This window comes from Vidua macroura, chromosome 3 (assembly GCF_024509145.1).
Source record: "Vidua macroura isolate BioBank_ID:100142 chromosome 3, ASM2450914v1, whole genome shotgun sequence".
NCBI classification, from domain to species: Eukaryota; Metazoa; Chordata; class Aves; order Passeriformes; family Viduidae; genus Vidua; species Vidua macroura.
Window position 1 is genome coordinate 100,325,811 of NC_071573.1, and position 15,963 is coordinate 100,341,773.

Consider the following 15,963-nt stretch of genomic DNA (forward strand, 5'->3'; position numbering starts at 1 on the left):
AAACAAACTGGCTGAAATCAGTTGTGGGAGACCTTTTCATTTCAGGTGGTTCCCCTGCTCGTTGCCTGGGGATGGTTCACTGGGTGCTGCACCCTCAGTGATGGCTGAAGCCCCTTCTCTGGATGTCAAGAGTTTGGTCACTACACATGCCTGTCACCCCAGGGAACACAATGTGAGCCTGAGGTGCTGTGATCCTCCATGCCAGGCTCATCCCAGGAGCAGCACCTCTGCCAGGACCAGTCAGGGTTTCTTCTAGGGTTGTCAGAAGATGCATCAAAAGATAATTTTTTAAAATGGAAATTAGATTTCATTCCAGCTGAGGGTAATTGAAGCAGTGGTAATGGTCTGAAAGTAAATGAGATTCAGCTCTGTAGACTGCAGCCTCAACTTTCTGTTCTGCTGGTGTCACGCTTCTTAAAATGGCATTCATTCCTAAATCTGGCCCTAAAGCTCTGTTACAAAGAGCTGTGTTTGTCTCAGGAGATAGGAAAAGATCACACTTTAATTCATTCTCTAGCCCTCGTCTCCCATCTTCTTAAGGATTCCCTGAACCTGCAGGCTGAATTTCCCAGCCAGGTTTGTCCCCATGGGAAGTCTCCTGACCTGGTGGGATTTGCAAGGGAGCAAAGAATCCGTCTTGCCCTGTTCGGATGGAACAGCCCTCCAAAGCAGCTTGCAGTTTCAGGCTGAATAATCTGTGACTCCAGCAATGCTTGTTTACCAGTCACAAAGAAGACAGGAATCTTTGCAGGGGAAAATTCCATTGCTGACACCTGCCGAGGCACCACTGGACTGTCCAGAGTGGAGGATGAATGCAATTGCTGAGCCTGTCACAGGGGGGGATCTCCCTGTCTCTCTTCTGACAAAATGTCTTGGTATACACAGGGTTTGCCAGATCTGGTCTGTTCCGTCACACCAACTGTGATTTCTCTTCTCTCAGGTCTTTCTGGTGTTTGACTGTGTCTTTTGTGGCCCCTGCTGGGGGCTGTTGGCAGGCTGTTCATATGGTGTGTGCTGTAGCTTCCCAAAGTCCTGTCCCTTAAGTAAGGCACACTGTTCTGAACTGATAGCACCAGAAACAGCTGAATTTACTGAATGCTTGCTTTTATGGGTGTAATTCAGAAGGCACAGTTTGGAAATGAAGGTGCACATATGCTGGCCATTTTCAGAGCTCTGATTTGTTGCAGGACACATTCAAGGATGATCTTCCTCAGATGTGGCTGAGCCATCCCCTTCTGAGCACCAGGGGCTTCACAGCCAGGTGTTGGTTAGTCCCATTTGTGTTGGGACATTTTGAATTAGCTGTGCTGAACTTTGTTTTCAGATGTTTGATGCCCACTGCTGATGCTGGGGTCTTCTATGTATCACTAATGGGTTTGATGGCTTTTAATGCTTAGTGGGGAGACATGTTTCTAACAAAAATTCTCTGCACTGCTTGCTCAGTTCCAGGAAAGCATTGCAAAAACATTTTGGTGGAAGTTTTGGTATCCTTAAGGTGTATGCATGCAAAAGTCCAGGCTGACTATTGAATATTAATGGCTCCTCAGGGGCTTGTGAGAAGCGTGCCTTGAGGTGGAGCAGTCTTAGACGGAAAGACAAGACTGTGGCATGTGAGTACCACGAGGGGTTTAATGCTGTGCCTGCGGCTCTCCACACCAGCACACTCCTGTGTCATGCCTGGTGTTCGAATGCAGCGGGGTCTGAGGAAGATGTGCAGGTGCTGGGGCAGAGCAGTGCCATAGGCTGAGCTACTCAGTGCCAGCCACCACTGCCTTCTCTTTCTGTGACCATGACATCCCTGTGCCAGGTTCTGTGTCTCTGGCCTCAGCCTGTGGCTGCTTGTGGTGTGCTTGCAGGGTGCCAGTTTGTCACTGCTTGTCTCCTCTGCTCCCCCATCTCACCCCACTGCCCACATCTAGCCATGGAGATACCAGGCTTCTGCTCATGATATCAGCCTCCATTTAAAGCCATTTCTTAACTGGTAGTCAGAAGTGGGTGAAAGGAGAGGGAAAATTCCCTGACTGGAGTAGCAACGGTGACAGGTCTCAAAGCCATCAAGATGATCACTGTCAGACTTCTCCAGGAGCTTGGGTTCTCACAGGTCATGGCTCCCACCGAGTAAAACAATGAGGGGACTTCCAGCATTGTTACACAGGTGTCCCTGTGGCTCCTGAGGAGGCATTTGCCCAGCTATGCTCCAGACAGCCCTGCTGCTGGCTGAACCCATCTGCACGCACCCTGGTGTGCTGGGACAGACTGTGCCAAGGTAAATTATGGGCTGCAGGAGGGATGCCTGTGAGGAAGTGGCAGCCTGTCCTGGCAGAACAGGGAAGACCCCTCAGCTTAGAAAAATCTTTGTCACCTGAGGTTGGTATTTTACAGCCTCTGAAACTGGGATTGATGTGTGCTGGAAGTTTTGCACTTAACATTGCTTTTCCAGCTCTCTGGAGGTTAACAAGACACTGGTGCATCTGGTTTTTGCTTCGCTTCCAAGGTGGTTTTCCCCTTATAAAGATGAAAGTATGTAGATTTTTTTAAATTAATAAATGATCTGCCCAGGAGCACTGGTTTATGATAAACTTAATTTAAATGCAGCTGCATATTCTGTAGCTGGAGTGTGGTTTTATGTAGCATAAAAGAGCCGCAATATGCAGAAAGGATTAAGGTTATGTGAGGCACCTTGGCTCTGGCATAACAGCTTATATCACTATAATTTGGGTTTTGAATTAATTCAGGTTTCATTCAGTCCTTGGAAAATTTTTGAGCTATTTCAACTATTGATCTCTTATGTCCCTCCATCTGGTATCTTAGCTAATATAAATTACAGTCTGCTGTAATAAAAGGCATTTGACACTAGGTCCTGTGTAGCTGCTTAGCAAATCTTATTTTAGCAGATACCTCCCTTCCCGTGACCTTCCTCATTCATTCTATCACTCCCAAATCTTTATTGTGTAACTTGAATGTAATGTTTAGTTTAGAGCATCCTGTGAAGCAGGGAACTGCAACTCAAAAGGAGGCTAAAAAGGGGAAGAGAGAAACTTCCTGGCCAATGAATGTGTAATTGCACAATTTAGTTAATTGTATTGGAAAAAAGTTTAAGAGGAAATAGGATAAATAACTGGCACTGCTCTGTCCCCAGCTGCCTGTACCGTGTTTAGCTGAAGGCTGATTGCTAGTGTGCAAGTCAGACCAGGCAGTATGTGGCATTTGTCAATAGTCTTCTTGGGAAAAAACCCCCCAAGATCTAAACAACTCTTTGATTCAGTAAGGGAAGTCAGGAGGGACGAGAGCCAAAACTGACATATAATGCAGAAATGCAATCTGGAAACTGGGGGTTGGGGGAATTTCTTCTGCCTCCATTGAGATGAATCTGTGGCAGAGCAGCCCATGATGTGTTTCCTGAAAGGCCTGGTTGGCATTCAGGTTTCTCCTTTGCACAAGCTTCTTCTGGCTTCTGTTGATTTCCCTGCTGTTTCCCTGAATCTGGCAGGGATCACTGCTTGTTATGATAACATCAGTCAGAGATAAGACTCTTGTACAGAAGGCTTCAGGCTGTCAATGGTTTAACTACCAGTTGCAACTGTGTTCAATAAATAAACCTTTGGGAATTCTCAGAATGGAGGTTTTGGAGGTGTGGAACAACAGTTAGTCACGGCAGACCTAAGCTACTAGTGTAGGTCCTACCATTCTGGAGTCTGCTCCAAGTGTTTCTGTGCTATAAGGAGAGCTCCAGCAGAGCAGATATGCAATGAACATATATAGGGCAGCATGAAGCATTTTCTAAAATCCCACAGGAAAAATCTAAGGCAATAGATGTGTTCATTTGGTAGGATATCTGTGACTTCTGTGAGCCCAACTCCAATGTCTCACAGCTAAGGTGTGATGTTCCTGCTTGGGCAGGAGCGTAAGTCACAGCCTTCCAGAGAAAGATGTTGGTCTTTTACTCACTTGGAGAGTTTAATTTAAGCTCCCAGTTTAAATATCTTATGCTCTCAAGGACTTGTTGATTTACCTGATAGACTGATGGCCAAGGGAAACTGAAGGAAAACAGGGCAGAGATTATACCACCATTCCTGCAACACCCAGCAGACCCACTCTCCTTTCTTTTAAGCTGGGTTTTTGTTTGTTTGTTTTGGTGTTTGTTTGTTTGTTTGGGATTTGGAATTAAATTGTTTTTATTTTTGTTTGGTTTTTTGATGGTACAGTATGGGGTAATGGTTTTAAACCAAAAGAAGGTTGCCTTAGACTAGATGTAAGGAACACGTCTTTTACTGTGGGAGTGGTGAATCACAGACACAGGTTGCTCAGAGAGTTGATTGATGCCCTATCCCTGGGAACATTCAACGTGACATTGGAAGGCGTTCTGAGCAACCTGATCTAGTTGAAGATGTCCCTGCTTGTTGCAGGGGTGTTGGGCGGTATCACTTTTAAAGGAGCATTCCAAGCCAAACTATTCTATGATTCTACCTCTACAATTCTTCAGGTTTTTTTTCCCTGCTGAGGGGTGGACCTGGCTTTGCATTTCAATTCACTGTTGTAGGTTATATTCACCAAGCAGTGTCAGGGTGACTTTCTGAACAGATAAAAGTACCAGTGATACAGCAACAGGCTTCAGGTTGCAAAAATTCATATTAGAAGGTTGTCTAAGTAAACTGCAGAAGGGAAACCCTGGAGGCAGAGAGCTGGCAGGAGTTGGACACCTGCTAAAAATGCAGGCTGCTTTACAGCAGGTGAAATCAAAGCAGCCTGGGAGCCTGTTGAAGCTGTTCAGTCAATAGGTGTAGAAGGTGTTCCAAATAAGCAATACATGGCCTTGAAGAATGTTTTGAATGTCTCCCTGTTGCTGTTTCCTGATACTGTCAGTGCTTGGTGTTTCCTCCATGCTCTGGCATTATTACTATTATTGTAGTTACTGAGGGTGTTGCAAGCACATTGCTTAGGTGAAATTGTAATGGGAGAGGTGTCACTACAGGAATCTGAGGCAGAAAAAGAAGGGCAGCAGTTTATGCTGTGGACACAGCACCAATCTCTCTCAGCAGCACCAGCCTCTCAGGTGATGCACAGTCCGAGGTGTTTCTGCACTGCAGCCACAGCGGGGTATTGAGAAGAACACTTGAATTAGCTTTTACATTAGCCAGTGTCTAATTCCCTAACTGTAGCACCCTGGAGGTCAGGAAGGGCTGGAAAACCTGCCCAGGAGCCTGCGCTGGGCTGCGATGGCATCTGGGCTCTCTTGAGTCAGGTTGGCAGTGCTCTTGGGTAGTGACTGTCCTTTGGTGGCCAGAGTGAACTGATCAACAGCTCTGCTGGAATGTAGGGGCCTAGAGGCCTCTGCTTCTGCCAGGTAGTTCATTTCCTGGCATTGTGGATCGAATCATATGCTGAGGTGGGCTCCAGGCATGGTGGCTTACGGGCCTGGTGTGAAAGATGGGGAGGAGAAGGGGGTGAGATGTGAGTGGGAAGACACTGTGCGCTACAGGAAGGGCAGAGCAGCTGGTCAGCCAGCACAAGTGCTGGCATGGCTGCATGTGCTGTCTGGATGCATCCACAAGCATGTGCAGAAGTGAACAAGCAAAGCTGAGGTGCAGTGGTGGATGATGAGTGATCTAGCTGGGGGGGAACTGGAGGAAAGTTAGAGTAGAATAGAACAGTTCAGTTGTAAAGATCCTACAATGATCATTGAGCCCAACTGCAAAGTGACAGGACAATGAGTTCTTGAATGTCCATGGAGTATTGCTACCCACATGTGAAGGGAACAGCAAAATTGTGTGTCCTACAAACCTTCATCAGTTTGCATTTGTAAGAAAAAGATAAAAAAACCTCACCCCATATTTATAAAATAGCAGAGTCTACTTGAAAAAGAAATTGCAAATAAGGGAGTGCAGAGACTTAATGTAGTCCTGGGAGCATCTTCACTGCTGTATGCGGCGTTTGCAGGCAGGTCACGCCATCCACAAACGTGGCAATGTTAATAACAGTATTGATTTGTCTTAATGCAGTTATGAAAGCTGAACCTCGGAGGTGTGGGAGGGCTTTATTGGTAATTGGCATCAAGATTGATGAAAGATAGTATCACCCAAAGGGGAACAAATGGAGGCTAGAACAGGGCAGGGTGAAATATGACCAATACAGGAAGAAAAGTGACCACGGCACTTGAGGCTTCTCCGTTGAGTAGAAAGAAATCTGCTTAAAATGTAATACCTATGACTCAAAGTAAAGGAATGGAGTTAAAATCATTTTGAAAAAACAAGACAAAAGAAAAGTAAAGGTGTCTGTCTGCAGTGCCTTTGGTACAAGCCAAGGCCTGTCCAAGGATTCTGCAGGACATGGCAGAGCTGCAATGCCTGTGGGGCAGGCAGGGGTGGGTGATATCTGACCCCTCAGAGGGAGTTTTGCACCTGTCAGATCAAAATGTGTTCTGAAAAAATAATTTGTCACCTTGGTTTTTCAGGTCTCTCAATTAAGCTCTTTTTGTAAGGAAGATCTTTTCACATGATTCTTTGGAGCAGTTTTCTTCTTAAGCTTTTTGCTAGCAGCTCTGAAAATAGTAGACTGATGCACTCACCTCTTCCTGCCCAGCCTCCAAAAGTTTCTGACATCTCTTCCTTTAATTCTGCTTTGTAATTGAATTTCTGCCATGAGTTTCTTCTGCGAATTCATTTATAGCATACTTTTAATTGTCAGTGAATTTGAATACTGTGTGGACTGTAAACCTAGAAATTAATGTGGCTATCCAATTACCCTCTACTCCTGCAAGTTGGAACAAAGGTTTTATATGATTTCAGACATCCCTGAAAGTCTTTTAGAATGCCAAAATCCAGCATCTGGACTGTGAAATTCCATTCACTTTGAGCATATAAATATGGCCAAATAATATTGTGCTATTTGGCTTGTTGGATGGGGAAAGTACAACAATTTTGTAGCAGCAGCACAGAAGAGAAATTAAGAGTTTCCTATTTTGGATTGTGGATTGTGTTTCCTATTTTGCCATTGACCAAATTCAGTCCTTATCTTGTTTTTCCATTGGGGTTCATTTGTTTTGCAACTTGGAGAAATAACATCCATCACTCTTTAAGATAAGGATACTAAGTTTTTATCATAAAAAGATGTTGAATCTAAAATGATTTGCTTAAAGGTTTTTGTTGCTGCCAGGTTGCAACATTTATGAGTGCCTGCCCAGGGATCTCAAGAGTAACAGAAAATTTCATGGTAGTAGAAAATATATTGGAATTTACTTCCTGGGAGCAGAAGACTGGTGCAATTAAAACCTGCACTGATGAGGGAAGCTACCAGGATAAAATAAGAACACAGTCATTTAGGGGGCACACACTTAAGGGGTTTTCTCTTTGCCTTTATTTTTCCTTCTAGGCTCTTTGGCCCTTAGGGAAGTTTGTTTGAAGCTGCTCCCCAGATGATGGGAAGATGCATGTGGGAAGGTTAGTCTTCAGTACAAGCCATTCAAGCAGCATCACTCACCAGTCATCAGGGGAGAGGACACCTTCAGGGGATGACTGGTGACCCCATGTCAGGGCAGGATACCTTAACCTCACCTCTGTGACACTTGCTTTGTTCTTGTGATTTGTAGAAGGAGCTGTATTTCAGCTGGCTGCTTGACTTCTTTTCTTCTTGGAGTTTACTTCTGAAAACCTGTGGAGAATTTGTGAGGTTACCATAACAATCAAAAATCAAAATATATACTACTAATTTTTTAAAAGGAGGAGATGGAATTGCAGTGCAGTCACTCTTACATTTATTACAGTGTTTTTCTGGAAGTTAATAAATTATTTCCCAACTAGTCATCTTGTGGGTGCTGAGTAACAGTCATCATGGGTTAGTTTGGAACAAATAATGTCAGACATCCTAATTACTCTCTGGAGTAATCCTAATTACTCTCAGGTCCTGTAGATAGAAAAAGAGCAGATTATATGATTTACTCCAATTCTAGTTAAGTTTTTGGTGATGTTTTGATATTCATAGAAAAAAAATAAGGAAAAGAAATTTGGTTGAAACTTATGGATAGTGCAAGGTAGGTGTGCTGACCATGATCCAGACTTAGCTTCTGTGTGTGATCAAGCTCAGAAGTAGCATTGGGTGAGAATTTCCAGAAGTGGACCCTATGGCATGGATCATTGTTACTGATGCATTTGATAAAATGCTGGTTCAGACTCAACAAGTAGCACCAAACTAGGGGATATTACAAGTACTTGGGGGAAGAAAGTTATTTGATTTTCAAGTAGCTTTGGACAGAATCAGAAGATGACCTTGGAGGGTCCATCATTCCCACCAAAAGGCTTTAGTGTGGGCTTGCATTTATCTCTGGTGAGTGGGTTGGCTGTACAGAATACTCAGGGGGGTTGTTGGAGGGCCTCCACTGAAAAGTGTGGGGTCATGGTGGGTCATACATTGCTTTTCCAGCATCATCCTGCCCCAACAGCAGCAGACACATGCTATCATAGATAGGGGGATGGACTTTGTGTCCAGTGTTGGGATCTCCTGGTGCTTTGGCATTGCTGGAGTAGTAAAGCCTGCATGGGGCACTGCACCTGGGGAAGATGTAAAAAAAATTAAAAAGGCCAGCAAAGATGTGAATAACAGGACTCAAGAGGAAAGATGGGAAGGAATGAGGTGTTTGGTCTGGAGAGAAGGTATAGGATTGGATCGAGGAGTTTACAGTGTCAGCAAACAGCAGCAGCTTGCTGCAAGGGGAGAAATATGAAACCCTATGTCTGTAGGGGTTAGGACCAGTGGAAGTGATTGTGAGTGGTATCATGAAAAGCTTGAACTCCTGCTTGTAAGGATGGTGAAGTGACAAAGGAGACTGTTGGGAGGCTTTGTCTGGGATGTCTGGGGCTGGGGTTTGGCATTAGGCAGACCCACATGTGTGTGCTAGGTGTGGGCTGGAGGCACCTAAACACAGTGGGATTTTGTTTGCAGAAGTTACAGAGTTACTGGGTCAGACAGGGATCTGGCAGGAAAGAGGTTGGTGTATTGGGCTGGAGAAGATGAATTCTTCCCAGCTGGTCAGCTCTGTGAGAGGCAATCAGAGCAAGTCACTTGCTTTCAATTTTCTAATCCACAGATTTTGAGAGATTAGGAATCAAGGGAGAAGGTGGACCTTGCTCCTGGTGCTCTTATCTCTGACTCCTTAAAGGCTGATGAACCCTCAGCATTCAGAGCTCGCAGATGCTGATGGGATGCAAATTATTATATTCTTTTTCCTGAAGAAATATGCTCAGTGAAAAAAAAAGTGATTTCTAACCTTTCAGAACAACACTTAGTGGCTGCAGTAAACTTGGAACTGGCTCTCATATTTTTTGTTTATTTTGTTCCAGTTTTTACATCTTGGTGTAGTAATATTCTGTGGTATAAGCCAAGCAAACCTTCTGAATCTGAACTTGATACTTACTTATTTTGAAAGATGACTTTTTACAAAAAAATATTTAAAATAAGAAGGGTGATTTCAACAGATTATTGAACATCAGAAGAATTTGCTGTCTGAATTCAAGACAAATCTGTGCATTTTTCAATATGGAAATATTTCATATTTCAGGACAAATAATAAAGTGCAAATACACAACAAAGCTGTTCCCCATTGTAGGGTAAGAACTGGAGCGGGGGTTTTTGCATGTTTAGACTATTTCTGTGGGTTTTGTTGGTTTTTTTGGGTGGTTTTTTTTTTTTTTTTGGTTTTTTTTTTTGGTTTTTTTTTTTTTTTTAACTGGGAATGGTAGCTTTTACAGGAGAGGCCAAGAGTGTGAAGATAGTCACTTAGAGAAAAGCTGTAATGTAAAGCGTGTTTGGTTTGTGTCTTCCCTTCCAGGTAATTGAGCACTGTGGACTTTCTCTGAAGAGATTCCAAAATAGGTGGTGAGTACTTTGCAGACCCTGCTCCTTTCAAGGCACTCTTTAATTTAGTAATAGTAAAACTAAATGAGAAATAGAAAATGTGAGCTTTGTTTTTTGTTCTGCATTGAGTGCAGAAGTTTGAATTTGCTGAGTTAATGACGTGCTTTAATTTTAAAGCTGGCAGGGCTAATCTTTAAGCAGGGGTTTGTTGTCAAAATGTTAAGATTTGCACTTAATAATAACCTTTCACTAAAAATGATATCCTGAGATTGGGTAAATGAACTGTTACATTTTAAAAAATACTTGACTTTGGGGATAATCTATACAAATTACGTTGCATTTTTTACTAAAAGCCTACACATCCCACTGGGGCTGTGTTTTCTGTGTCAGAAAGCAACCTTAGGATTTTTTTCCCTTCTGTTCTGTCCAAGGTGTTAATCTAAAGGAATGCAACTTCCTGAGAGTTATATGAGCTGCATAACCCATGGTAATCTCTGCCACATGTGACTGATTTTGTTCTGCCTGCACCCAAGGCTCCCATGTATTTCATTTTTATGTACTTCATTAGGTTCTTATTTGTGAGTAAGTGAAACATTAAATCATTCAAGAGCTGCCGGAGGATGAGATTGCTAAGAACTACCAACTGGTGCCATTGCAGGTGCAAAATGCTGATGTCAATCAGTGCAATTTCTTTTCCTCTGCTGGAGCTGGTCTCTCCAATGTTGCCAGCTGAGACTCTGCTCTGTAACACCCTTTGCTGTTTGTTTTCATTGTTTCTAGAGAAATAAATACTCTGTTTCATTTTTCAATTCCAGATTTCTTTCCCATGAGATTAACCAAATTATATAATTACCCATTAATTCCTCAGGAAGTCCATTCCTTCGTTGCATTTCCCTAGTGCACAGGATACAAGCTATTAGAGCTCTTGTGTGTACAGACTGACTAATGAACCATGGCGGAATGCCCCAAACCTCTAATAGACTTCTCTGTCTTCCAAATCAGTGTATTTCCCATAGATCAGATGCCTTTTGATACACATGGTCCCAGGTTGATTTGAAGTGTCCATACAGGTGAAATGTAGCCATCTGCGCTGGTAATTTCTCAGGGCAGGGGAGGATGATGGAGTTTGGTGTGTCTGTCAATCTAAATATGAGTTCACTGTGCTAGAAAACGGTTACTTTGTATTTATAAGGGGCTTACTTAACACTCCTTAAATGTATATCTTACCAACTCCCTCTTTCAGCAGCAAAAACATCCCTTACTTAGTAAGCTGTCTTATCCTTATTTTCTGTATTGAGGCTTATGTTCCTAAAACTTGAGTTTTACAAGCCCAAATCATGAATCCCATGTGCCTTTCACCCGAATGCTCTTGTGAGCAGTAGCTTATGAATCCCTCCTCTTCCCCAGCCCTGCAGCTAGGATGGGATCTGTATTGTAAACCTGCGTGGTTTGTATTGCTAATTTCTGTATTGGGACCTGTATAGTCAGTGGATCTTTTTTGAGAGGTTGAAAAATGAAACAAAATTCTTCTTCTGAGGACAGAGAGGAGTATGAAATGGATGACAGTAATACCATGTGTGCAAAATCCAGGTAATTTTAAACTGTCTCTTTAAATTGTACTTAAAATTGGATTTTCTTGTTTTCTTGTTTCAGGTAAGACCTGAACAGGATATGAGTAAAAAACCACTTGTTGATACTCCAGACTGGTTTTTTAATATGTCTTTTTCTTGGGTAGTCTCTTTAGGTAGTACTTTGAAAAGTTCCTGTGGTCTTTCCTTGGAGCTTGGGCTCCTGATGCACTTTTGATAACAGAGATTAGAGTTGTTGGATGGCTGTACATCACATTTTTTGATGTTTCAATGGTCTATATTCCTCATGTTTTCAAGTTCCAGTGTGTCTATGATTTCAGTTTGGGAATTCATATGATCCATACCAGAAGAAGGTACATCTCCAGAGCATTACAGCTCCTGTATGGAGCTACAGTGCTCAAGCTACATCAGTTCATCTTTAACATGTAGTAAGAGACTGACTTGAAGGCAGACCAGTGCTGAGCCTGATGGGCATGTTCCAAAATGTAATGTGTGGCCAGTGGCACATGGATGGCTTCAGAACAAAGTATGAAACTAAAATGTGTATGAGCATGCCTGAAGGTAGCTTGAATTTTACCCCAGCTACACACATCTGGAAGTGAGGGTGTTGGCCATGGAAGGGGGAATTGACTTTTGGATGCTTTCCTGCCGGGATGCCACAGGGTCTGATGCAGCAAGCTGCTTACCTGTGTTTCTGGCTGTAAGCACATAAGTAGCTCTGGGCAGGGAAGACCAGGGAGCCAGACACATGATGGGACATTCACCCATCGAGGCCACCCTGCGCAGGACACCGGAATGGACAGCTGGGTCAACATGCCTTGGCATGTTTCAGGGTTTCATTGCTGGGGTGACTGTGCTGGGAGGTTGGAGCTGGAATGTGGTCAGGAGGGCTGTCTCTGTCCCAAGTGCACTGCAGGGGGGCCATGACAGTGACACTGCTGTAACCTCTGTGCTGTTATGGAGGAGCACATCAGCAGCTGTGACCCATGGCCGGGGAAGCCAGAGGATGGGACATGAGATGGTGTGAACATCATTTCAGAAACTGCCTGCTGCTTGCATGGACATGGGGCTCTGAGTCTGGAATAGGGCTCCCTGCTTCTCTGGACCAAAGCTGGAGTGTTTGCTGCATGAAAGTGAAACTTTTTGCAGCCAGACTGACAGATCTGTCCTACCAAACTGGCTTTGAGAAACATTATATTTTTAAACTGAAAGCTGAGTTAAAACCTCTGCAGCCTTTGTGTTTGTGGGAGGGGGAATCCCCTTGAATGGGAGGTTGCAAGAAGTACTGGAGGGCTGAGCTTCTGAACATATCTCAGTATCACCTGTGGCAAGACATGGAAATCAGGGAATGTTCTTGCCACTGGTGTTGGGAAATTTGTTGGAAATATGCTGTATGTTCTGTGCACAGACCAAGGCCATGGGCATGTCCCCATGACCTGGCTCTGGTCATCACTAGGATGTCCCCCCTCACCAAGATCTCCTCATCCTTGAGTCCTGGTGCCTTTCAGCTAGACTCTGTCTCTACTCCCTTGTCAACATTTCTCTGCCTTCTCTATAGCCTACCTGTATCCCCATATCCAGGGTCCCATGGGATCACCCTTCCTGTGAGCATTCAGGCTCTGCAGGAAGAAAAAATCCCAGCAGCAGTGCCAGGTTGAGGACCAGGGCAGAGAAGGAGAAGAGAGCAGGCAAGATAAGTGGGAATTTGAGGCTGTGTTCTCCTTCCCCTGGGCATCATCTGCACTACAGCCTTGAAAATCTGCCTTGTTTCAGAACTCAAAACTCAAGTCCTCTTGGGGAAAGGAAGACCTGTCAGTTCTGTTAACTTTTCCTGTTACCCTTCCCTACTCTCTGGAGGGAGCTGTGAGTGCCACATGTCTGCCATACATAAATCTATACTGTGGGTACAGGGAAGGGAGATGGAAGTGCAATTAACTGGAAAATGTGTCTTAAAAAAGAACAAATGAAGAGCACAATAGCAAATGAAGTACCTTTTGTGAGTAGCTTATGTAACAAAGTAATTGAAAATAATTAATTATAGTTTAATGTGTCTTTAATCAAAGCTTCCAATTTTTTCCTTAACCACCTTTAAAAATTGCTATTTGAGTCTTCAGCTTTTACATTCTTATTATAAATAGGTTTTACTGATGTCTCCCTCTGTTTAGACCTTTCCATGTTGTACTGCATGTTTACTTTCCATATTCACTGTTTGCTCATTCAAGGCTGTTAAGAAAAAAAACCTAGAATGACTGTGCAGCACTGCTGTTCAGCTGTGTTTGTTTTTATGAATGAATCTCCTGCGCGAGTGCTCACAGGCTTTGGGATTGCTCACTTTTCAAAAACTTTTAAAATTCAAACTTTTTCCTTTATTCTTTACTGTGATGAGGAAAACTAAAGCAGACTTTCCTTTTAAAAAAGTAAACTCTTAGCCAAGATTTCCAACCTGGAAGATAGTAGGGCTCTGTAATTGCCTGTTTTCCCCACTGTGTGCTGTGCTCCCCCAAACACCACCTGCCTTCTCCATTTTGTAGAGATATTGCTACATGGCATGAAAAAGGAGTGGCTCCTAATGCAAGTATCTCGTGTTGATTCACTGCTATACAACTGTTCATCCCCTAAGAGTGTGGGATTACAAAGCATTATCATGCTCAGATTGACTCAGGTAGTACTATTTTTATTTAAGCTGTATTAAGGTATCGTTGTGAATCTTTGGTCTTGCAGCATGGGTGTAATACGATTTACTATTTTTATAAAAAATCAACATGTCTGTACAAATCCTGTCTATGGCAAGAGCTGCAAAGATTAGTCATGAACTCAACACTTTATTTCCCCCCTTCTCCTCTACAGTGAGTTATTACACTTTTAATTTTCCTGAGACCTCTATTGTGTTAGCTAGACTCGGAATAAAGTAAGGTGGTGCCTGGGCTTATGGTGGCAGGGACTTGGTACTTGCTGGGAGAAGCTTTGGTGTAAGTGGGGGACTTTGGTGTAAGAGAGAGAAAAGTTTGGGAATGCTCAGTGGAGTTACCTGGGCAGTCATCAAGGGAGTGCAGTGGGTTTCACCCACCTGAAGCCTTGAGACCCTTCTAATTCAGGCAAATGAGACCTGGCCTGACCAGCAGTTCTGTCCATCCTCCTTGCTGGCTTTTGTATCAGGCCTCACCAGTCTTAATTTTAAAAAATGGTAATTTGGAGTGGATCCTTACCTTGCTCAGCTCCTTCTCATTGCCCTGCAGCAGCTTGGTATCCTGGTAATGCAAAGATAAACATGCATCCTAGGGTTAAGCTTAGCTAAGGGATGCAGTCAGAAATATCTACAGACAGTATGTCTGTCCAGCTGCATGCCTGCAGGTTGGATAGACTGCCAACCATTGTGTTTCCAGAGGGGAAGAAAAAAAAGTCATGGCCTTTCTTGAAAAGGGAATGTAATGGGATGAGGCATGATTTTCCTCAACTGGGACAAATAAGAAGATGATCATAAAAACTTCTTTTGCAATGGGTCTGAATGGTGTTACCACTAAAAGTCAGCATGGTTTGCAAAGATGGTGGGTGCAAAAACTGCTTCACTACATTGCTTTGGTGATCTAGGAATTGCATAGCAGAGTGACAGTAGCCCAGGGAATATTTCCTGTAAGCTGCTTGGATGCAGCTCCCTTTCTGGGGAACTCAGTAGAATGGACATTGCCACTCCTAGACTTCTCAGCTCCAGGATTCACTGGGATGGGGGCTGCTCCAGGGCTGGGAATGTAGTACTATTTCCTGAGCAGGGGTTTCTAGGAGCCTTTCTGGCCTTCATCAGCATTTGGAAGGAGGAGTGATGGAGAGAGAGGCTGAATTTGGGCATCCTCCTGGGCTCTGTATCCTGGGACAGCCTGGCTGGTGAGCAGCTTAATTGCTGTAACTGGCTCATGGCACCCAAAGGCATCAGGAGGCAGCCATGGTTGTGTTGAGTGTGGTCTGCAGTTGTGTGAGTATGAACATACAGAGAGACAGAAGGAGCATTTCCATCCCCATCAGGCCTTCATTTGAAATGAAGGAGGCATTTAATAGGGGGGGGGTTTACAGCCTTCTCCTTAATCAGCAGGAATGCGGAATAACATTCAATAACTGCTTGACTACTACCTTAAATAGAAAGAAACCCGTGGTGAAGGTTGGGTGCTCCACGGTTCGGTGTGGGCAGCACAGCGTGTCCAGTGACTGGGGGAGCAGAGGCTGTGGGTTTGCCAGTGCAGGTCCCCAGCCAGGTTCTTGCAGAGTCCTGTTCCCTGCTGACCACGAGCTGTTGCAGCAGGTATGGAAATCAGCTGGTGAACGCTGGTCTCTGTTACACCATTTACAGTAGAGGAACATAATGTGCCAATTTTACCATAACAAAATATATGGATAATTTTGACATAGGATGCACATTGCTTTGTTAATGATTTTGTTTGGCAGGCTTTGTTTGGGATTTTTTTGGGAGAGGGGAGTTCCCCTAACACCACCAAGTGTTGCTTGTACATCTGCTGTCGTGTCCAGACATTGTCCTCCT

General features: G+C 43.8%; 1 protein-coding gene across 2 annotated transcripts in view; it reads left to right on the forward strand.

Annotated features, from left to right (window-relative positions):
• Nucleotides 1-15,963, forward strand: part of HPCAL1 (hippocalcin like 1) — a 64,802-nt gene that overhangs the window by 6,224 nt on the left and 42,615 nt on the right. Inside the window, exon 2 of one of the 2 annotated variants that reach the window (XM_053974253.1) lies at nt 9,821-9,867. The exons of the other annotated variant lie outside the window; for it this stretch is intronic. The gene's annotated coding sequence lies outside the window, so the exon portion shown is untranslated. The remainder of the gene's footprint in view (nt 1-9,820; nt 9,868-15,963) is intronic. 2 annotated transcript variants of the gene reach the window in all.